Genomic DNA, 25,603 nt, shown 5'->3' with positions numbered 1-25,603 from the left:
TCTTCAATTTCAGAGCTTACTTTTTTTTTGTCCACATATAGCAGATGATCAGTCAATAATGAAGAAAATCCTTTGTATTTAAGATCCTGTGGACTGAAATGAGTGAGGATGTAACTAATATACTCTGCCAAACATTCGGGAGATGTATCTGGAATTGTTCTAACATGAATACCACTGCAAGAAATTTCAGAGGGTCTCTATCACACTAAGTATAACATTCCAACATGTCATTATTAAAACCTTGTAAAGCTGCAGAACGTTTACTTTATTTGTTTGACACAATATTGGAATTACTTCTAGAAACATTCACATGTTCCAAGCACATTTACGTCTTTCTCTCCCGCTGGGCTTACCTCACCATTCAATTCACCACGTCATCTTTTGTTAACTATCGCTCTTCCCAGCCAGGTGCCACCACCTTTAGGGCCTGCTGCCAGGGCTGCCTGGCTCTCTCAGTAGATGCATGGGTAGACCCACTACAGACAGCACTTCCTCCTCTCTACTTCCACTGAGGGTCCGTAGAGTATAACCTCTGGGCAGATGGGACTCTCACCTTTTAAATCTTTACTTAACCAAACAATCATTTTCTTTTACATAAAAAAGTGGAAGAGGTAACCTGCCAGACCAACCTCAGTTCTGAGTACAGGATAATACAATAGAGGGAATGAAGAACTCTTCTGATTCCATAACAATGCTAGCCAGCCACGTCACAAAGACTTGTCCATGAAAATGTAATCAGAATCTAAGAACGCATGCTATTTTGTTAATAAAACTTAAAATTCCTAACAAGTAGTTACAGATGTGACTTTATTATTATTTCATGAAGCTATGTGCCCATATTTTTATGATCTACTACTTGAGTGGTGACTATAAGATGGAGATCAAAATTTAGTGCACAGTTACAGTTAAAAGTCTCTATACTAATTGTTTTTGAATGCATTAAATGATTTAAATGTGTTGAAAATGCTTTAAATGTGCCAATTCTCCCAGTAACTCTAAAAATGTATAAGAATGCCCTCTGCATGTAAACTTACCCCATTATGTGTATTTCCCCATTTCTATGACCTTTTTGGTTGTTTCCATATATTGTTTTACATTCTTTACTTTAATATAGTACAGGTATTCTGAATTAACTTGTTTTTAAGCATACTGAATGCCCAAATGATTTCTTACATTAGGAGTAATAAGAAACTATTAGGATTCTTGGTTACTAACAAGAGTGTAAACATGATAAATTATACTTGTATACTCCATTTGAATATTTACAAATTTTAAAATCCAGTAACTTTAAAATTTTTTTTCTGCATGAATTTTGTTGCAGCTATATTTATGCCTACATAGCTGATAAAGTACAGCGGTGTTTATTTCACTCCCTATGCACACTTTCAGGTACACTGGCTGCCCACAGTCATTCCTCTGGCTTACAAAAGCCAGTCAAAAATACAAGGTTGTGTAAAGAACTCGTGCAGTAAGTTCCTTCTGGATGCTGCTACTAGAATGACATCAGTGGTGCTTGATCTCAGGAGGTCTTTGGCAGTCCTCACGGCCCCTTCCCAGCACATTGGCATTGCAAATATTGCTCAACTCAGCTGTTAGTGCTGAAATTCCTTTTTCATCCAAGTCAGCTTCTTGTCTAATCAATTTATAATTTCATCATTCTCCACTCCCTTTCCATAATATCCTAACATAGGACAACTGCTACTAAGGACCGAAGCCAGAGAAAAATATCCTCAAGCAGTGTCCAATGAGAAGTTTAACCATTTCTGAGAAATCTGAGGGAAACATGGAAAATTTCATATAAAAAAAGTCAGTGCCTTAATTATTGCACAAGGCTGCAGGTGTTGAATTCTGCCTTACACATTACAATAGGTGACAGGTGCCGAGTCAAATAATATGCCAAATAACTAAGCTTGAAATGAAATAATTTTTCTCTCTGCTGCATAGAATTCCATTGTGTAAATATACCATAGTTTTTGGATCCACTCGTTTGCTGATGGGCACATAGGTTGCTTCCAGTACTTGGCTATTGTAAATTGTGCTGCTATGAACATTGGGGTGCACAGGTTCTTTTGGATTGGTGTTTCAGGGTTCTTAGGGTATAATCCCAGCAGCAGAATTGCTGGGTCAAAGGGCAGTTCCATTTTTAGTTTTCTGAGGAAATTCCACATTGTTTTCCACAGTGGCCTCACCAGTCTGCATTCCCACCAACAGTGCACTAGGGTTCCCTTTTCTCCGCATCCTCTCCAACATTTGTTTGTGGATTTGTTTATGCTGGCCACTCTGACTGGTGTAAGATGGTACCTCATTGTGGTTTAATTTGCATCTCTCTGATGGGTAGTGATGCTGAGCATCTTTTCATATGTCTCTGTGCCCTCTGTATGTCTTCCTTGGAGAAGTGTCTGTTCAAGTCCTTTGCCCATTTTTTAATTGGGTTGTTTGTCTTCCTGGAGTGGAGTCGTGTGAGTTCTTTATATATTTTGGAGATCAGGCCCTTGTCTGAGGTATCATTAGCAAATATGTTTTCCCATACTGTTGGTTCTCTTTGTATGTTAGTGCTGTTTTCTTTAGCCATGCAGAAGCTTTTTATTTTGATGAGGTCCCCTTTGTTAAGTGAAATAAGCCAGATGGTGAGGGACAAATACCATATGATCTCACCTTTAACTGGAACATAATAAATAGAAAAAAAAGAAAAAAAGGAAACAAAATATAACCAGAGACATTGAAGTTAAGAACAATCTAACAATGGACAGGGGGGAGTGGGGAGGGGACAGTGAGGAGAGGGGATTACAGGAACTATTATAAAGGACACATGGACAAAATCAAGGGGGAGGGGGGAGGGGGGAGGGAGGGGGGTTTGGATGTGGTGGGGTGGAGGGATGGGGAGAAAAGGCACACAACTGTAATTGAATAACAATAAAAATTTTTTTAAAAAAGGAAATTAAATAATTGATTTCTCATTTCTTCATTTCCTTAGAAAAAATTATAAGGGAAATGTAATTAATATTTAACCAGATTAAAGGGCACCTCTATAGGGAAAATTATGCAGCTGTTAGAATGCAATACATGTATAGTATATTGGCAACTGAAACACTAGCGAAGAAAAGTCTACTATAATCCCATCATGTAAGAAAATTCATAAATCTTTTTACATGCCTGTGTATATAAAACTCTGTCTGCAAGCAAATACCAAACTTTCTGGAGAGAGAACCCTGGTTATCTCTGGAAGACAAGCGGAGACAAGTAAAAAGTCAACTTTCACTTCTTACTCTATTATATATTTTTTTCTGGTTGAACCTTGACAAAAAAATGTAAACATATTTAGAAAAAAATTCTATTTTAGTTTCAGTTTGAAGTCTTTTTCTCGAGCTTTGGATCTTAAGGCTTCATTTTCCTTTGTAGTTAGTCTTCAAAATAATCCCAACATATTTGGTATTTTAGTACAGTTTTGGAAAGGAAATTTATTCCACAAAATACCTAATGATCTTTAACTAAAAGACCAGATTATGCTTTTCCATATCACATCGAGTAAACAGCCTCCAGTGATTCCTTGCTTAGGGAAGCTATTAACATTCATAGAGAGTCTATTACTGGACTTGATTACCTTGTGTTTTAAATTGACAGATCTACAGCCATGGTGACAGTATTTCAGCTCACAAGCACCCATGGCCAATTAATTCCTTACGAATCCGACCAGAGTTAGCCAGTTGTGATAGCTTTGGAAGTGTGTCAGCTCTCCTTGGTAAAGGACACCACAGTGTTTAAACTCACATTAGCATCTGCAAAGGCTCCCCAACACAACTGCTTCTGAGCTGTTTCAAAGGAGGAAAGGTCAGAACTCCACGATGTGGCCCAGGTCCCAGGATCAAAAGAGCAGAGCAGTCATTAAGGTTTGACTCTGGGACCGATCTCCTTGTTATTTAAAAACTTGTAGTTATAAATTATTTTTTTCTAAGAAAATCATTAGCACTTGAGTGATGTTTTAAAGTTAGCAACAGAGTCTTAAGTATGTTCTGTTGCTCTCGAATTGAGGGGGGCTGCATAGCATTAGGTTCAAGATTCCAGACTTTGTTATGCAGCTGAATGGTTCTTATGCCCAGAAGTAATGCTATCACTGACGGCCTTTTACTTCCATCAAATAACCAGAGCACAACAGAAATAAGGCAACCTTGCACATTCATGTATACACAGTAAGCAGATACACGAGGAAGTCATTACACAACACTATTTGATAAGTAATTCGTGGACATTGTCAATTAACAGCATGACAGAAGAACCGCTGTTTGATGAAGACATGGGAATTTAAATTTTTGTTAATCAATGAAAATCATAAAAATATCTGTCCTTCTTTTAAAATTAGATTGGGGAAAATATATAGACTCAAAACAATTTGCCTGCTTTAATAACAGATACACTGGAACAGAAACAACATTTTAACAAAAATTTCATGTGTGCATTTTATAACCAAAGGATGGCATGTAACCCTGATTTAGCCTTTACAGGGTATAACTGGATACTTGTTTGTATAGTTTAAAGAGAAACATTAAAAACTTAACTCTTCAACCAATTCAAATTTCAATAAAATCCCTACGACTCTTCCTGCTATATTCTGTGAAAATAATGAGTAGAACACAGGTTATATCCTCTAAACACGCATCTGCCTAACAGTTACTGAGTGGACTGCCTTACAGGAATCATCTCGAATGTTGCAATATTTGGGACTTGCTTAATACTAAAAAAACCTTTCACTCTTCATCTCAAATTCAAATTTAACCGAGGGCCTGGATTTTTATTTGCTCAACCTGGCAACCTGAATTATCTTCTTTAATTTAAAAAAGAATAGAACTCTGAGTATATATGGGGCAATTTGATTTCAAACGTTTTCTTAAACTTTTCAATGTCAAGTGTAGGTCAGCAGAGGTAGAGAGGGATAGGGAAGATAAGTTGTAAGAAGATCCAATTGTTAACATAAAGCTCTTATTTTCACAGAGCAATGCCCTAATCATCAATTTTTATCCATTTATGTAATTAGTGTAATTAAAGACAATTATTCTGTCACAGTGGTTTCATGGTCTTCACTAATTCAAATATATAACCGCATGAATCTTGGTCAGCTGGAAAATGGGGATTTAAGAAATCACACACAAAAAGATCACTCTAAACAGTAATTTCTGAAATGTATATTTGTGGGAGCCTTAAATATTATATTGCAATGTTTCCAGTTGCTATATCATGTTGGTATTTTAAAAATGCCGACCTGTTCAGTGAGGACACTTAAATATTTACCAAAGGGTAGGAAACAAAGCTTATTTCATTGTGGGGGAAAGAAAAGCAGTTCTTCCACACAGCCCATTAGATGCTCTTGCCTCCTGCTTTGATCTACCTGTAGAGTCTAACTCATGAACAAGTTGGAGATGTTCTTAATCTAGACACATGCAGAGCTCAGTAGGGCTGGAAGGCCCTTCAGCAGGTTGCCCTGGAGAGACCACCCCTCCGGATGCACCCAGTCAGAGCTGCACCAGTTCCTCTAACCCATGAGAGGCAGCTCACGCCAGCGCATTTTTCAGTAGACTGAACTACATAATGGAAAGGTTTTCTCAGGTGAAAGCCAACAATGTGGGTGAATACCAAATAGATGCAGGTGTCACATTGACATGATATTCTGAAAGCCGTTGTTTTTCAGCACGGAAATTTCAGTGCCAGGATTTAATCTCAGATGTTTTCAATAATCAGAAGAATTCAGTATTCAGTATGTAAATCCTGACACTGAACTTTATTAACTATGGAATATTGAGTTGTAAAAATATCTCCACAAACCTCACTCTCCTCGTCTGTCAGCTAGACACACTATGACCAGTCCTATCACATTTTGATCTAAATATGTCATCCTCCCCTATATGCACATACACAAGTAATTGCTTTTAGTGATAGTTCACTTTTAAACCATGTTTCACATTGATGCGCATTTTGTGGGCAGAGGCTTTGACATTCCCTTTTGAGCAGTAAGTGTACAAACCATTTGCATAGCCATTCGCTGGAGAAGACAGAGATGGTCTTCCTGTGGAGCATATTTTTGTGCTGTCCTGCACACTATGGAAATACTTCCCCTCGGGGCCAAGGTGGCTTGCGATCTCTTATAAAAGACTGAGTTTCCTAAACTCAAGATTCCTCCAGGGTGGTACAGGTCAGCAGCATCACTCAGGGCTGGCTTCCAGGCTCCCCATGGGGCTCGGGGGACTGGGAACATGAAGGTCACATCAAGGTCATGCCGCTTGCTATATGTGTAATAAAGCCCCTGTGTCCGTGGCAGGAGTCTTGACCTTATGCAAGCACGGATGCAACTGCGGCAGCCTAGCACTTCAGCAGCAGGGTACACACTCAGACTTCCACAGCGTCCGGCAGGGCAGCCTGATGACGCCACCTTGCGTGTGTGAGAGGCATCGTTGTCAGAGATTGGCAAGGTATTCCAAGGGGTGCCAGATCCTTACAAAAAATAGTATTTTCTTCTAATTAGTGTGAACCATTTAAAATAGAGCACCTCCAGATGTCAGTTGTGTAACTTCTTCTTTGATCAATACTGTAACACCTGACGGGCTCTACAACCACGCCCGCATAAGATCTGAATCGTGTCTATCGCATCTCCACGTGTCTTGTTTATAGATGTATTCAACAACATGGCAGAGGGTAAGTTTTATGGAGGAAAGTGTTTTATATGCTTTTGTCATTCCTGTGTACGGAGGGCTTAGAGCAGTGTCGGGCAGAGAATAGGCACACTCTGAATATTTTTGATAGAATATAGTGTTATGAGTCAGTATAGTAATATATCACAAATCAATTTCACTCATTTAAACTACTGTAGAAATAAAACAGACTTGTTTTTACCTTTCCCAATTATTATAATAATGGCTTCATTCAGATCATACCTAAGAGTACATATTTAAAAATGAGTAACTTGAATTAATGCCTCGTTATAAAATACACCTTCACATTTTATAAGAATAGCAATTTTAAAAAATTATATTGACCAGAATACAAGTTTACACCGCATTGCCCTATAAGCCTCACAGGGGAGGGCAGTGCAGAATGAGATGTAAGTAGTACGGCAATAATCACCTGTACTGGTAATTGACAGCAACGTGCTTTTGGCAAGCCATTTACCTTTACTGAGCTTCAGTTTCCTCATATGTAAAATAGAAGTAATTTTCTATGAGTTAAATGATTTAATGTATGCAAACTTATTAGCACAGTGCTTAGTATATAATAAAGGCTGAACAAGTAAAAAGGTACATTATACAAAATCTCCAAGAGTGCTCTTAATTTAACTAAAATCAGGTTTCATAACTATTTGTTAGTATCACAATAAATTCAAGGCAAATCAAAAATATAAAAAATATGCAGAGATTTCCTACCATATTACTTGCTAAACTCTGTGTTCCCATTGTCTTCTAAAACTTACTATGCTAATTTGCCATTGGATGCTCAGTTTGCCATGACCCTTTCATAAATAACAAACTATATGAGTAAGTTATCACTGGGCAAGTAAGTGTTAGTAGGCTTTGCACAGAGGTATCTGTTTTCAAAAGGACAGTTGGTAAGGTATGGTGGAGAGCCCAGGGGTTTTGGAGCCTGATTATTTTACATTTAAATTTCATCTATACCATTGTTAGCTGTGTGATCTCACAAAACTTGTTGGGCCTCTTACATCATCAGTGTCCACATGTATAAAGCAAGTATAATAACATCCAATTCGCACTTTAGTGTATTGATTAAATAAGATCAAATGTCACCTGAATAGTGTTAATAACCATAATCATTACATTTTAAAAGTTATTTAAGTTAGTGACTGACATTTCCTAACTTCTTCAAAATGGGGTTTATATATTTGGTATCTCCTGTACAGTCAGATACCAGCTAAAGTAGTTTCTGAGATTGCTTGCCTGTCGAGTTCAGGAAAACTCTGGGTTTTAGCCTTTTGGAAGCATCTTATACTGTTACAAGCCTGTGAAATGCTGCTCACTGCAACCAAACTTTGAACCAAAAGCAGCTCGACATCTTTCCGACAGAATAATGTGGACCAAGACCCTTCTCTAGGATTGCTGAAACCATCCACAGGACCGTAAAGCCTTCACATCCGCTCACTTACAACCGCTATTTAATTCATTGCCTCTTTCTTTTTCAGACCTTTCAAATGGTTCAGCAGCAAAAAATGTGGCAAAATGTTGACCATGGGTGAAGGGTGGTCATTATACCATTCTTTTAACTTTCCCAGAGCTTTAACATATTTTCTGAACAAGGTGGAAGTAAAACTAATGTGTACAGTGGCTATGAAAGTTATGGATACATACTAAGCACCCCAGAGTTCATGTCTGGTACAATGCCCAGGTCTCAGAGTTCCTGACAAGTTCCTATGACTCAGCCATCCCACAGCCCAAGGAAATAACACCCTTAAGTCATTTCAGAGAACAGCAGTCGATCCCTCTGTACTCCCCGGAGTTATCAGAAAGGTTGGAATATATTTAGTAACCTTTTTATGATAGGAATATAAAATAAGTCAGATAAATTTTTTCATGAAAGTGATTACATTTTGAATTTTTTGAAAGAGCAAACTTCTCTTATATAAAATATTAATATTTATAAAACATTTTATTTTCTCATAAGCTGTAGAGATGAGGACTACACAGACTCATAACTGGAAGCCTGAAATGCAATCTAATTCTACTGCTCTGAAACTGAATAAATTTCACCCTTTATGCATCCCAAGACAAGTGCACACTGTCTCTGGCAGAGACCCCCGCACACAGGAAGGCAGAGGAGTAGACAGCACTAGTGTATCACCCCTCCGTATAGTCCACAGGGACGAATGCTGCACCAATAAAGTACCAGTTACACATTAAACTATTACGCATGAGATGTAAATTACAGTATTCTGAAAGTGTCAGTCAGTAAGTGCATTTACGGCATGAAAACAGCTAAGTGATATGGCAAGAGAAATTACAAGAAGGAAGTCATAGGATCAATTATTAGGAAAGATCGATCACCTACTTTCCTTGCTCAGAAATGGTCAAAATTCTGCCCATAAAAGCCTGTGAAAAAGTAAAATCCAAGCAAAAAATAAATGATAAATATTTAGAAGAGGCTTTTAATCTTGGAAAAGATAAGATGCCAGTATCTACATCATCATCGTTGGTGTCTTTACCAATTATTTATTGACCAACTCTTATGTATAATATTTGTATTCATAAGGAAATCCCATTAAATATAAAAAATAAAAGTTATAAGGCTTACTTGTGGTATAGCTTAATAAAGTTGTATATAATGCCAGAGAAATGTAATTCAAATGAACATATTTATTTATTCATTTATTGGAACTTTTTTCTGAATGATGAGCTTCTTAAGGTTAGAACTGCATTTTAAAACTTTATTCAGCATATAACAAAATTTCTGGCTTACACAAACTCAACAAATATTTGTCTTAACAGAAAAAAATAATCTCTTTTTAATAATAGAATTTTATTAAGCTCAAATTTATTTAATATAAGAGAAAGTTTTACGGAGAAATACAATATAAAAGAAATACTTGGAGAATATAAGTTTTTTCAGAGACTAAATTTTAAAAATCCCCGTGGTTAACAACATAAAAATTCAGAATTATATATAAATGTTATCATATGGTGTTTTCTTCTAAACACTCCTCTTAGTCTTCCTTCACAATACTTTTAAGCCCCTCCTGTCAAAATGTTGAAACATTTTTCCCTGCTCATGAATCTGGGCTGGGCTTTGATTTACTCTGTGCAGTAGAATGACGGGATACGGCAGAAGTGACATTGTACAAATTCCAGACAACGTCTTCCCCTCTTGGAAATCCCCTGCAGCTATACAATGAAGCCCTTGCTAAGTCACTGTACCATAGAATGTAAGTGTGTTTTGTTTTATACATAGTGCTTAGTTCTAGACCAAAGTAAGTTTACACAGTCAGGAAGCCACTGTTTATTAATCTAGAAGGTGGTTTTAATTGATCCAGTAAAACAGAAAAACATCACTGGAAATTAGCTCCAAGCTTTCCCAATTTTACAATCACTCACTATCATCTTTAGCCACTTAGAAGGAAAAATTGAATAATTTTACTAGTTAGAAGAATGAAATAATAATGCAGGTTGTAATGCGTTGCCCAATTACAGTGGGATTAAGGTAAATCTCAGGCCCACCTATATACTCCAGCAGAATTTTTAGTCATTCTCCCTACTTCAAATGAAATGTTATTAAGAATCTTAATAAATAAGTTAGGCATGAAAGGTGCTACTACAGTGACAGTGGAGAAAAGGAGGTGTCAACAAGTGGGTCCCGCACGCCGCACAGACTCAGGACGGCTCGGAGTCACCTCTGTGGTCCTTCTGAGTCCTGTGCAAGGCCCTGTGGAAAACACTACAGACTCCTGGAGAGCAGAGACTCTACCCAGTTCATAACTAGACCCTTCCTCACCCTCGGATCAACGTTTTATATGACACGGACCCTTGTTTGGTATTTGATAAGTGAATAAATGAACGGGAAAAAGCTAGAGAACATCGTAATAGTAACTAACAGAGTCCAAATAGTGGAATCCCAATTTTACTTACTCTTGTTTTATCTTTATTTTGTGTTGTATGTTTTCAGATAATAAAATTTATTACACTACATATTGTACTTTATTAAGCACTAAAATCTAAGGACAAAGATGAAAAGGCGTAGAGAGTACATGATTTTTAACTGGGCCTACCTGTGTGTTGTGAAGATTTATGCCGTGTGGGTGGCATTTCTGATTTTATAAAACCCTCTAACATGGGCTCTTCTCCTGCTCTGTAAAGACAAACGCTGAATGAGGAAGAGTCCGTGTTTGTCTAATGACTGAGCTCTTCAGCAGAAGCTGTTTAGACACTGTAGGAAGTGCAATATTTTTTCTACTGATCGAGTCTCCACATTGTGCTCAATAGTCATAATGACCTGAAACAGTTTCTTCCTTTTCCTTGCTTATCTTAACACCTAGGAAGAACTTAAGCATCGTGGGGGATAGAAACAAAGACACAATGTCTTTATTTTAAAATATTTCTCCAAACCTAAATTTTACTTTATTTAAGAAAACCTTTGTACAAAAATAGTAGTCACAGCTCCCAGTTAAAATTATGTCGTTTCTTGGCTATGACCTAGTATCACTTCAGCATCCCTTCCCCATTAGGACCTGAGACCTAGATGCTCCCACCCAAAGTACATCCTCCGAACATCAGGAGATTTCTGCGCATGGTTTAGCATTTTTGTAATGTGGCATCACAGAGCACTTGGGAACATAGGAATGAAACGGAACTGGGCTGATCATTCACGGAACTCGTATTTTAAATAATCTCTGCTTGTCCCAGCTTGGGCATTGTTCATTGTACCAGTTACTCAATCCTTGAGGGAGTGTTTATTTAACAGACAGAACAAAGCAAAATATGTCAGATGCACATACAGAAGTGAAACTGGCAGCATGATGGACCTTAAGTCCCGACCATTACTTTACACACAGACACAGGTACTAGCTGCTTTTTAAAACATGGTTGGACACTCTGATACATAGGTGTGCTCTCTCTCTCACACACACACACACACCAGTAAACTGGTAGGGAGAAATACGTCAGTGAGAAAGTAATGAATATAAATCTACCAAATAAAACAAATTCCTAATAAGGAATGAAGTGTAGCAGGAAAACCTCAGGGAGCAAGGGGAAAACAGTTGGAGAAAGACAAATGATGGCAATGATGATAATGACAATTACGTGAATAAACACTAATGAGAATAACAGTCAGTGTTCCTTTGTATGATACATCTCAGCAAAGGAACTCACCAGGGGCTTACCATGTGAAAAACGGATTGCACAGAAACAGTTCTTCACTTGGGAAACCTGGGTGGATAATGGTAAAAGGCGCACAGCTAGTAGGACAGAAAGATGAGGGGAAAGGCAGAACTCTTTTTCAAAACGTAGAAGAGCAACCTCTGATTTTATTTATCAGCGCTTAGAAAAGCATTGGCCCATTAAAACAGTTCAATAGCTCTAGGAAAGTTTTACTGGCACACTGCTGCACTTGCTTGTTCAACAGCGGGCTCTTTGCTACAGCAGAGTCGTGTGATCACAACAGAGATCATGCGCCTAAGAAGCCGGAAATACTTACTGTCTCACATTTACAGGAAAGTTGTCTTGATTCTGATCTAGAGAGTGGTTACTGACCAAGTGCACTTTGGGAGTGACAGCATGAATGAAAGCTATAATACAGCCATGAAGGAGCACGGTGGGTTTAGGAAGTCAGAGCTGTTGAATATGGCTAATGTGTACCTGCCTACTGAGTTGCCACTCATGGAAAGAAGGACTCGGTGCCGAAGGAGAGGAGGTAAGCATGTCCAACTCACAGCTAGGTGGTGAATCTGCAAAGAAGCAGATTCTATTCTGCTTTACTAGATCTATTCTCCTGGATCTAGTAAATAAAAAGGGTAGGATAGGATAAGAAGATACTTATGAATGGGAAAGTGGGAAGGTATTGAATAAAATGTGTTAACTGTAAATGATCTTAGGACATCCCCAAAACATAAATCTAGTGAATCATTTAGACATTACATAGCTTATACACATGATGGCCTACATGCAATCTGAATAATATGTAATTTATGCATATAATTAAATGTATAAAATATGTAATGAATTGAGATAGATAGGTATCAGGAAGATTGAGATGTTTCCTTTAAAAGTTAGAGTAATGGGGATAATAACACATAGTGAAGAAATGTGAAAATTAAGCCAGGCAAGTTATGTTCATGAGGAGAAGTGAATTTCATGTGGCTGGAAACACATCTCTTACATGCACATTCAATTAAATATGGCAAAGTCGGACTTTTGCTGTTCTAGAATTACCACATCAGTTTTCAACGTTTCAATTTTTCATGTCACATGGAATGTGTCAACTCAGTCTAAGTATCTGAGTTACGTCTAATATGTTTTTACTTTCATAGAACATAATAGACCATTGATTAATTATTGGTACATATTTTAAATGATGCATTGTAAAATACATTTAAATAACAATGTATCATTATTTAAATTTTCATTCATCGAGTTGTCTAAGTATGTTTGCAATCAAATGACTATGAAACAGCAACGTGTGACATTCATTTCACAAGACAGAAAGGCTCGAGAAAAATATAAGCTTCATATGCCATTTACTCAGAGCGGAAAAGAGTCACTTCAAACTAAGGATACATTAATTGTGAGTTATTTGTATTAGAACAATATAGTGAAAAGTTATTTTTTGTAGGAAAATTTTCATGTAAGTGGTTTCAATTTGAATGAACATATTATTGTCGTGACTGGAAATAATTTAACATCTTAGATATACCACACTTGAGTTCATCTGATGTATTATAAATGTCATTTAAAGTTTTATGGCACATAAATATGTGCTTAGTTGTTTTTAGCCACTTTTACTAAAAAAATACACATGACTCCTACTATTTCAAAGAACATGGTGGACTTTTCAATGTGCCCTAATATTTTTACTGGACCCCCAAACTTGCACATTTCCTCCTGCAAGTTTTCAAATGCAATCTTGACTCACATTTGCCCTCTAAGCCCAACCCTGAAAAGAAAACAAAGGAAAATAACAAAATTCCTTTGTTCCTGCTCTTGGGTTCTGTATCAAGATTAATGATGCCATTTTATATCCAGATGGGACAAGCTAAGCCATATGATCGACTAGTCACACTCTCCTGACTTCTTTCTTCCTTCCATTCAGCGGACAGAGTGCACATTCTTCATAGAAAGGGTCGTGCCCTTCCACGGTAACACAAGCATTTTTTAGAATAAACACAATGAGAGAAATCAAATGACTTCGAATCTTTCTCTATATCGCCAACACTTTAGTGCATCCTTCAGCCTCTGAGCAGGAGAAAAGCAACACGCACCACACAAAGCTGTAACAGTGACATGGTGAACGAAGGATCGCAAATGTAAATCAGCAATACAAGGAAGGAAGAGAATGCGTCATACCCAATTACTTCAATTTTTCTAAAAATTGGATAAAGGAAAGAAGGGAAATTAGGTGCAATTTAATAACAATTTTAAATCACTGCCAATATTAATTGAAACAGGCAACTTAAGGTTGCTCTGCCTGTCTCCCAAATTATTGCCTCTCTCATTACAGCCGAAGTTAAACTAACATGGCCCTGATGGGGCAAGGGAGTGAGATACAAGAGGATGGACTCCCTGTGTATGGGCTTTCCCTGGCTAAGCAGGCCCATCGTGGACAAATAGAAGCAGGTGTGTACAACAGTGTCATTAAGAAATGGTAGGCAGAAAAATGTTAAAAGCAATTAAAAGATGATGGGAGTAGAGGAGGAAGAAAGTGAACTCTGAATTCTTATTTTAAAGAACTAATCTGGTAGATTAAAGCCAATTTTATGCATTTTAATTTATTTTTCCACAGAAAATATCTAAAAGGTAAAAATGGTTATACTTTTTATTTTCCAAAACACTGAAAAAAATTAAATTTCAAGTTGTAGAGTAACTAGAAGATTCTCTCAGAAAAGTTGATAATTATTTGACGTGCACCACAGAGTAAAGACAGTGGAATAAGATACAATTTTCACTTCACTAAATGGTACCCAAATGTTCAGATAACCTTGGAGCAAACCCGATGCCGCTCAGCATGTATCGGGTCTATGAGTAGGAAGCTCTGAGTCCAAAGTGCAGTGAATTTCTACAGTGAACATAGACTACATCATAATAGGTCATTGTGACTTCAGCTTAGCAAATGCTTAAGGATGTGGCATTTGAAATATGTAGAAGTTTATCTAGAATTAATCCACGCCAAAAGTATCAGAGCATTTCATTAAAACTTTCATCATTCAAAGATGAATTAGAACAGTATAATATAAAATATAATCTAAATTATTTTAGAAGCCATAATATTTAGGGATGTCATAATTATAGATATGATAAGTTGATAATAAGATATTTAGTTTTCAAAAGAAACACTGATAACAAAAAATATGTCAGCATTTTCTACACAATTCAGGGAGAAAGGAAGTATTTTGATATTAAATGACTACTGCGAACAGTTTAATTACCACAGCTTAATTCAAGAATGTTAAAGTTTCTTTCTTGAGTATATTTAACAGAATTATTTTCCTCTACTAGTTGAAAATCCAAAGATTGTTTTCTGCATTTATTTTTCATGTATCGTTCACCTAATATATTCTACATGCTTCATTAGCCTGTGAAAATTGCAATGTGCTATCTGAGACGTACACATCGTGTTCACAGAAAGTATACACTAAACTCTTTAGAGGACATGCTGTCTGCAACTCACTATGCAAGTGGCATAGTGAGAAGAATAAAGCCAATGTGGAACAATGTTGATTGAATGTGGGTAAATGAAATAAAAACGTTATTTTTTTTCTCTAAGGCTTTTGCACAAATGAGATCCATGGAAAGGACCCGCTAAGTACTCTTGACCACTGACACTATGCCCAGATTACAGGTATCGAGCTGTGGGTCCATATTTTGTCACTGAAGAATACTCCACCTGATATATGTCCCTGAGCAAACTCAAACTTAAAATTAAATTGATTAGGAAGAGAAGAAGCTGACATCAAGGTAGACTTCTTCCTCTTAAGATATTGGGTTAATAATATTTTTTCTATTCCTCTTTTCCTCCCTAACCATTGTTTGCATAATCTTGCACCAGGAAGGTGTCTATGATTCTTTTGTCCACCTTCTGACTTGTCCTGGCCTAAAAAATTAATGCCATTGTTTTCATATCTTGGGCCATTGCAAAGGAGGTGGGTCCAGCTTCCAACCCACTGGTGGCTGTGCTATGCTGCTGGTGCTCCCTGTAGTTCTGCCCACTACACACTTATGCAGTGCCTCAGTTTTTCTAAACTAATCCCACGGGATAACCTCTCCTGGAAATGTGGAGACACAGGTGTCCCAAATACATAAATGGGACAATTTGCTTAAAAATTCTCCTATTATTTGGGATTATGTCTTGACTTATTTGATTCCAGCTGGTTTGGGTCATGACGGGGACCCTGACTCAGGGGTGGTCTCCAAACCATGAGAGTTGTTTTGTTGCTGGTATTTATTATTGTTTCCCTAATACACTGCATTCCTTCAAAAATTTAAATGTGTGTGGGTCACTAAAACAACAAAAGAGAACAGAAGAATATAACTAGCTCCAAAAATAGGAACCTGACATTGTTTTCTGTGTGCTCCCCTGAGACCCAAAGAGGCAGTTGTAAAAGGAACCCAAGCTAAGACCAATATTTGGGTCCAATGGTTTCAATGGTCAGGAAGATACTCAAAACTGGGGTACTGTGAAACATACCCCTAGGTCCTAGGAGGACACGCACCTACCAGACGCGTCGCACCAGCAAACTGGAACTTAATGTCCCTGTAAATGCTGCACTTGACCAGAAATGCAGTATTTATCGTCAGCCAGCCCCAAAGGGCATGACCACTCGGGGCCTCGTCACTCCAGATAGGGTGGACTGTGTGGCCCCAGCCAATCAGACAGTTCCTGTTTGTCTCTTCCTGTTCTTTATGTTTTATCCTACTACATAAAAGCTTCTTACCTTCCACCTGATTTTGCAGTTCTCTGAAAGGAAACTATTTTCCTTATAAAGTGGTAAATATAGTTTGTTTGTATCATGTAAGTTATCTTATCTAAACATTTTTTTAAAACAAACTTAAGAATTAAGCAGAATAAAAGGTATGATTTCCCAGGATCGACCTGTAAGAAAGGAGTCAAGCCACAGAAACTCAAGGAAACTAAAATTTAACCTTTTCAAAAATCTGAATATAGAACAGGAGGACCAATTTTTTAATGTGTGTAACTTGAACTTAAGTATCCCAAGTATTTTTACCCTCTCTGCGTCATTATTGAAATCAGTAGTATTTTTTATGAATTACATTAGCTGCGTTTAATCTTTCTTTTGAACTAAAGAATTCTAAAACATAACTGGAAGACAAAACATTCAGAAAAAAGAGCAAATTCTCAAAGTGAAAGAAAATGAGTAAGCACATTTTGTGTTGTCTAAGAGACAGAGAAAAAGAAAACATAGAATATTATCTGGAAACTAAGACCTGAAGCAATTAGTTTCAACCAGCAGAATTTCTTAATCGTCCCACAGATATGTAATACGAGCTAAATTAGTACACACGCCTGAAGGATGAAACCAGCCCTCTGACAGCATTACCATCCTACCGTATAATTAGAGAGACAACTCATTGGATTCGCTACCCCTCCTTCTAAGGAATTATACTGTAAAGAAGCCTGAAACACGTAAGAGTCTCTTCTCCCTCAAAACACAGTTTTATTTTTTGATCTGTTAAACTTTTCTCCTGACTACTTATTCATAATAATAATTAATTGTAACAGCAATAAATATACTGACTGGCTGATACATGCTTGACCAGTTGCTGAGGAGCATATGCAGTGTCACTGATACTGATGCTTTCAGCATTAACTTCACCCAACTGGGCCCCATTCCCTTACCGATCAAATAAAGAACTTGACTTAAATGACTGCTAACAATCTTGTTAGAACACAATTTTCTGATCTATTATCTATGCTAATACTTAATGAACACTTTAGTTTAAAGGGATATTCTGGAATTATTAGAGTCAAAATCTGCCATTTTAATTAAGAAAGTCTAATTCCATGGAGATGGGCTTTAAATGTGTGGAAAATGCAAATCCCTGCCCCAGACCCATCAGCATAAATGTGTGGAGTCATAATGTGAGTCTCTGGAATCTTTTTTTAAGGTTGTATTGTGTGTGTGTGTGTTGATCTATTACCCTTCTAAGGTCTAATGTTTTTTTCTCCATATTTCAGAACTCAAACTCCAGAAATACATATATCACAGATTTGTCACAACATTTTGCAAAAATAAAGGAATTAACCATCTGGAACCACCTAAACAAGACTCAATCCAGCACTGACAACCTGCTATAAACATGAATAAAGAACACAATTATGACCCAGACTGAGAATAGATAAGGGATTTTAATGAATTACTGAGATGGTTATAGAAAGAAATTGTTACCAGATGTGATAACAATAAAGAGAAACAAACAGGAAACCTTTCTCTCTGAGGGGACTACCCATAAATCCTACCCTATACTTCCTAGTATATACTATGAGTTTGGTAAGATGCAAACTCATCTTGGACCCAAGATGTATTTCTTGGACCCAAGCATACTGCAGGTCTGAGCATCTATGCAGGTCTGATCATATCAGCCATATAATTCAAAAGCCAAATGGTACCTATATTACTCAGGATTCTCCAGGAAAACAAACCTAATAGGACACGTAGATATATAAGAGGAGATTCATTATGGGAGTTGCCCAAGTAATTATGGAGTCTGAGATATGTCATGATACGCTGCCTGCAAGCTGGAGATTCAGGTGGGGTAATTCAGTTTGAGGCTGAAGTTCCAAGAACTTGGGGTGGACAGGGAAATCAGGGGCGAGGGGTGCTGCTGGTGGACTCTGAAATCTTGAGAATCAGTTGCTTGGATGCCCAAGGGCAGGGAGAGAGAGAAGTCTCAGCTCAAGAGGAGAGCTTAGCCCTTCCTTTGCCTTTTTGTTTTATTTGGTCCCGCAGCAGAGCAGACGATGTCCACCAAAATTGGTGAGAACAGATCTCTTTACTCAGTCTAGGAATTCTAATGGTGGTCTCTTCCCCAAACACCCTGATAAACTCATAAATAATGTTTTACCGGCTATCTGGGCTTCCTTTAGCTCAGTCATGTTGATGCATAAATATAATCATCAGAGTATCGTATCTAGTCTAGAAATAAGATGAGTAGAATTTTTTGTTTTTTTAATACTTGTTATCTAAATGCTGATAATACAGGAAATAGATAAATGTATATGATTAAATAACTTATACTGCTATAGACTTATTAAATTATTTACTTAGGATTTCATAACTTTAAATTTGAAAGTCATACAAACTCATTCTTATCACATGAAACCTGGGGACTTATAGTCACAGATAATTAGAAATAAAATAAAGGAGTGAATTTAGAAGTGGTAATGAAAAGGAAAAGTGGTATTAAAGAAAAACAAAATCAAAACTGAAAAACTCAGCCTTCAGGCATTTCTGAGAATGAAACATATGAAATGTAAAATACAAATATGACTATAATATTGTGCTTGGTATATTCCTATTTGTTCAATGTCACGAATTTTATTCAGAAGCCACTGTTCACCATACAGTGATGAAAAATGCAGAACAAAGGTGAAATGAGAAGTTTTGGAGTTTATTTTCAAATTTAGGTTGTAATAAATTGGAGCATTTGAAAAATCATCCCCATTTTTCACATTTATTGCCCATTTTCCCATACGAGAATCTTAAAATAAGTCTTCTTATAAATTTCGTGTATTCATTTTTTGAACTAATTGAATGTATGTTGGAAGAAAATCAGTCATTTTTGTCAGGCTTTTTTCATATTTAAATAGCAGTGTTAGATTTTGAGTAAGGTAGATATGAAGTCATGTATAACCCATACCAGTTCCCGAAAGACCTAACTGCAGCTCCACTACTAAGAAGACTCACCTTGAAATTTGGTGTGGAAAACTTTAGACATGGGGATGATAAGGAAGTATTTTTTAGAAGCCAATAGTGACCTAACTTAAAATCATTTTTAAAAATGACAGAGGAACTGGCCCGCTGAGCTTTTCAACTAGAACATAATTTTAAATGACTATCAAGAAACAGAAGTGTTTAATAGCAAATATAGCCAATTGATAGAAAGGACATAAGTAATAAACACTGTTTAAGGCCCTAACTGTATTGTTTCGCTTCCAGTGATATATTCTTTTAAAAGTTTTCAAAATATTTTAAAAATACATATTCTAAATATATATGATAAATTTAACAAGCATTACAAATAAAATAAGAATATAAAGTAACAAAATATATCTTACCATTTATTCATTTTTTATTCATTCATTCCTATGTTAGTATTTATTACTTTATTAAGATAATTTTAATTGAACTGTGTTGGGAAATGATCTTTGGCCTATAGAAAATCAAGATTAAGAATATTCTTCATAAACTTGCAACCTTGCTTAATATTTAATAAATAATGACATTGATCTTAAAATAATCTAGGCCAGTCCTTTATGAATATATTAAGAAATATGTTGGCAATAAATCATTGATAATTATATTGAATTTTCTTAAGATTTTAGAAATTAGTAGTAATTGGGAGATTGATTGTCATTGTTTGTTTTAGGTCATTAAAGAGTACTCTGTTACTGAATAGGCAATGTGATTTTTATGGGCAATAAATGCAGATTATGTATCTGCATAGCTAAATTAATTATTAGCACATCGCTGCATAACTTGTGCCAACAGTGCAAAGGTGGTGCAGCTGGCAGGAGGGGAGAGCTACGGAAGCAAGAAGGACAAAGCAACGAACGGCTTTGATGAAGCCGCACTCTGGGCTGCAAGGTGAACACTGTGTGATGGACATTTCTTTCGTGCTGCTATTCTACACAACCTGTAATGTGCGTATATTAACTCTTTAACTGGAACAAATCATTATTTTACAAAGTCTTTTAATTCTAACACCACATCCTTCAAATTCTGCATCATTTCTCTCGGTTTGGCTCCTCTTTCGAGTTTGTGATCAAATTCCTCCAGACACGACCTTCGGGCTCATGTCAGGGGTGCGCTGCACAGCAGTGGGGGCCCCAGTCACCTCACCCTAGTGTGAGTGGGCCTGCAGCTGTCCTGTGAGGTGGGGGACCAGCTACACAGCAGTTCTCTATAACAAAACTAGTCCCACAGCTAACATAGCTCCCTATTTCTCATTTGACAACCTGACACTCATATCTCCTGTGGTTATCTGTTTAAAAACTTTTACCTAATAGACTTTTCTGAGTTGCCCAAACCATCCCCCATCCACCAATCTCATCTTTTTTTTTTTTATTATTAACTTCAGAGTATAATTAATTGCATAGGTCAAGGCAACCGTTCTGTTCAAATAATCCCACACATAAGCAGTGGCCTTTTGGTTCACGACAACCCAGAAGAATATTATGTGCATATTACTCTGTAGTTTTGATACAACCTTTGGTAATCCCTGCGAACCATCAGCAATAAATTCCAGTGAGCAGCCCTGAACCACCAGCGAATTAGATGTCTTCAGAAGTTTCTGTGTTAAAAATTAGGCAATAATAACCCTGTGGTCTTCTGTGCATTACAATGATGTAGAAGGGTTACCTAAATCAATTCTACTCGCACTGTGAAAATGCAAAGCACAGCTTTAAGCTCATTATTTTGCAAAAGAGAAGTGAAAGGATAGGATGTAAATAATTATGTAATTCATTTGAAAAAAAATACAGCAGTCTACCAGATGCTCAGGAGTATAATAAAAACAGCTGCCAATAAATAGAAAGGGAATGTTACATTAACCCAGGATTTCATTGGTTCTGCTTTTTCACTTATTGTCATAAAATAGCACCTATGCCAGAAATATATAATCAACATAGTTCATCTATAATTTAATGTTACATTTTCTATGAAATGTTATAACCAGGTAACATATGGTTATATGGTCATAAAATATATGACTATAAACATTTTCTTTAATATTAAGATGATTTCAGTATCTCTACAGACATACTGATCAGTCTGTTTAAAAAGCCGTAATTTGATTCCATAGGACAGCCCTTGCTGTCCACCATCTCTCTAGTTCCCTTTCATAGAAGAGATGTGTGTGTCAAGTGTCCTCTCACAATCACCAATTCTACACTGAACCCCTTCCTGACCTCTTCATGCTGATCAAGGGTAACAATAATTTCCAAGTTGCAAAATCCAATAATCACTTTGCTTCACTTTACTCGTCGTGTCAGCAATTTTCAACAGAACAGACATCCTCTCCCCTCTCAGCACGTCCTCTTTGGGCACCTAGCGTTTTCTTTCTGTTTCACCGGCTACTTTCCCATTCCCTTTGCTTACTTCTCATCTTCTGACTTCTTCCTTACCACTGAAGTCGGGATAGCTAAGACTTCACTTCTGGAACTTTTATTCACTAGACTCTCTTTGTAGCTGATCTCGAGATTTGTGGCTTCAAATACCTTTTGCCTGCTGATTACTATCAAAAAGCTATTTTCAATGCTGACCTCTCAATCTGGAACTCTCGACTCTAGTGTTCATTTGACACTGCTATTGAATCTTTAATAAGCACACAACAGACGTAATCCAAGATAATTATTATTCTCTATAGTCTCATGTTCTTATATTTTTTCCCATTTTAGAAAACAATACACAGTTGATTAGGTGAAAACTCTCAGAATCTTTTTCTCTCGCTCCCAATGTTTATCAGCAAGTCTGGGTAATGGTATCTCCAAAATGTGCTTGAATCTATTCATTTTACCTTTACGTCCACCACCTTACCCAGGGCATCAGCCTTTCTCACACTGACTGCTAAAATAACCTGTAACTTTAACCAAAATGTGGCACAAACACTCGAAAGTGAGCAAATGCTATTGAAAAAAAAATGGCACGAATAGACTCATCTGGGTTGCTACAAACCTTTAATTTTTAAAAACTCAAAACCTGCAAAGAGCAATAAAGTAAAACACATAAATCGAGATTTGCCTGGACTAGCAATGAATGATTCTTTAATGCTGAACATATTAATAGAAGGATACAAAATAAGGGTTTTGTGTCAAAAACACAATCACCTAAAGACAAATCTAGGAGGATTTGTGTGTGTGTATATATATATATATATATATATATATACACGCACATACTATGCATATATATAGTATATATACTATGCATACTACACACATATAGTATATAGTATACTATATATACACTATATACACTATATACTATATATACTATATATAGTATACTACATATATACATTATCTATAGTACTATATATATATAATATATACAGTGTGTGTGTGTGTGTAACCAAGAGGCCACTTTTATGATAATAAAAATGACCAGTCCCTGGTTTTTTTTTAACTAAAAAAAATGTTTTTACAGTATTTCAGTGGTTGCCATCAAATTGTAATATCATTTTGAGATAGAACAGGGCAAAGAATAAATAGAAGATAGATCTCTGCAGCTTAAAGCTTTATCATTATAAAAATATGCTTCTAAAACCTAAAACTGAAACTGAAAATGCAGGTGAAAATAAGTGACTTCTGCACACACGAGGAGGAATCACTCACTGTCAGGGAGCCCCTTCCTCACCCCAACACTCCCGACACTACAGCAAATACCTAACACTAGCAAGACACTCCAGAATGCAGTCAGTTCTGCGGAGTGAAAATACAAGCCAAAGAAATGCTTTGATCTGCTAAGGGCTAATATTTAAGATGGTGTTTATAATTATTTGGTGAAGTGTTTAGATGTTCACAATATCTTTCTTTTCCTGTAGATGGTTTGCTAGTTTTAAGGAAATCATAGATATGAAACATCTGACACACAAATAAAGAGAAAGCCTATCTTTCAGATCAGTTTTAATAGGCCTCCATATAATTTCAGTAATAAAAAAGTGTCATTTTATTGCTCAAGGTACAAAATAACAAGAAAATTTCAGGAGTGGCTATAAGTGAGTTTATGTCATTGTGGCATGTTGCATGGATGCTAGCTCCTTTCACAGCAGTGTAAAAATAAATTGTGAACTTTAGTAAATTTAATGAGTTGTGAATTTTAAAAGTTGCAGTTATCTATAATCTAAAGGGAAAAAATCCAGAATTAACTTTTACTTAAATCAAATTTTATGTGTTGTTCTAAAGCAAGGCACTGCTAGGAATACTGCAAGTGATGACAGATACCACATTTCTTTTCTATTTCTCAAGCACGAGGGCGTCAGGGTGTGTGTATGGTTAGCCGGTATTATTTTAAACGACTAAACTTTCAGTGCAGTAAGACTATCACCACACTCAATATGTAATGCTATCAGGAACGAGGCTGATGTTTCAAATTTGGATGCAAGAGGCACACGCACATGCACACACGCACAAATCTGTTGTGAAACCTTTATTCAATATCAAGCCAGGAGACGGTCCTAGGTGCCTGAGGTTATTAAGCGTTATGCATATAAACAACATTAATTCATCTGTATGGTCGGGCCAGCTGGAATCAGAATGGGAGGGCTCACAGGGTGTATCTTTCCCCAATTTTCAGTTTAGTGAGCTTCTGTTAATATCGTGAAGTCATCTATGGTCTGAATGTTTACACTACAAAAACTGGCAAGTACTACATATCAAGACCTTGTGTGCCATTATTAAACATTTACCAGCATGTCACTGACTATAATACAAAATACTTTGTCACTTTCTTCATAACTGGGAGATGTAAGCCTACTTAAAGGCTTTCTTTAGGAAACTTGGGGGCTGCAAAGTTGCTGACTTATCACTCTTCTCTCATGGGGCCCAACACCAAACTCATGGGAAACATGGCAGGCACTGTTGCCCGCCACGGAGCCCGCCCCTAGAGTGACAAAAGATATACATGTTATGGATGAAGCCCGCCATTATTTCAAGGCCGATGTCTTCTTCAAAAACTATGAAGTTAAGAACAAAGCTGACAGGACAGTTGATATACATAATGTTCTACATTTCTGAGTGCCTAAAGAAACTCCAAAAGTGCAATTCCAAAAGCCAAGGAGAGAAAGAAATGTATACACTGGGAAGCACTAACTTTCCCATTCCTGGAGAGCCTGGTTTTCCACTTCACACAATTTATGCCAACCTGCAAACAGACAGGAAGATGAATGATGCGGGCCTGTGCACACCAGCTAAGACAAGAGACTGGACTGAGACTTTGTGAGACAGTTTTTGACCCTCGGAATGACAAGCCCAGCACGTGGTGGACTTGCTTGGTGAAGGGACAATTCATGAACAAGAGTCGTTCAGGACCTGGACAGTAAGGAGAGCCATCAGACACTGTTGCCACAGCCGAGGGCTGCTTTCTACAGCAGGATGAACACAGTTCTTTGCCTTTATTTCATAAAGTTTCATGCAGAAGAGAGAAGAGAACATGCCTTTACTTGGAAAGTTGATTATCAAGAATCCGGGGGAAGAGGAAGAATGAGTTGTCAAAGGGTGATTTGAAATTTTCTACAGTATTAAGCTGCTGCTTATAACTAATAATAAAGAAATTTTCTAACAAAAAACTTTAATTTCTTCCACCTGGAAAAATTTTAAGAGGAATGTGAGCAATTTATAGAAATTTTAAGTGATTGACCTTGGACATAAAAGTTTCCTAGTGCATCCTTTGTAAATTTCTAGATTAGTTTAACTAGAGAATCCTGAAATAGAAAAATATGCTTTAAAAAGGTTTTAAAAAACTGTCAGGATTTTCTATACACAGAATACAGAAACAAATTGGAATCTAATGTTAATAGAATAATTCATTAAGCATAAAATTAGATTCAGTTTTTGTGTGTTGATTAAGTTCCTTGTGCCATTTTGTGTCTTTGTCACAAATAAACATGATGAACCAAAGTTTACAAGAAACTTTATTTCAATAAAATTTTACTTATGCATCTATATATAACGA

The 25,603-nt window shown here is 36.7% G+C and overlaps 1 pseudogene; it reads left to right on the top strand.

Annotated features, from left to right (window-relative positions):
• The first annotated feature begins 12,257 nt into the window (after positions 1-12,257).
• Positions 12,258-24,971, top strand: LOC112306679 (actin-related protein 2/3 complex subunit 3 pseudogene; annotated as a pseudogene).
• The last annotated feature ends 632 nt before the right edge of the window (positions 24,972-25,603 follow it).

This window comes from Desmodus rotundus, chromosome 13, assembly GCF_022682495.2.
Source record: "Desmodus rotundus isolate HL8 chromosome 13, HLdesRot8A.1, whole genome shotgun sequence".
Classification (NCBI taxonomy): domain Eukaryota; kingdom Metazoa; phylum Chordata; class Mammalia; order Chiroptera; family Phyllostomidae; genus Desmodus; species Desmodus rotundus.
This window is presented reverse-complemented; position numbering and strand designations above follow the sequence as displayed.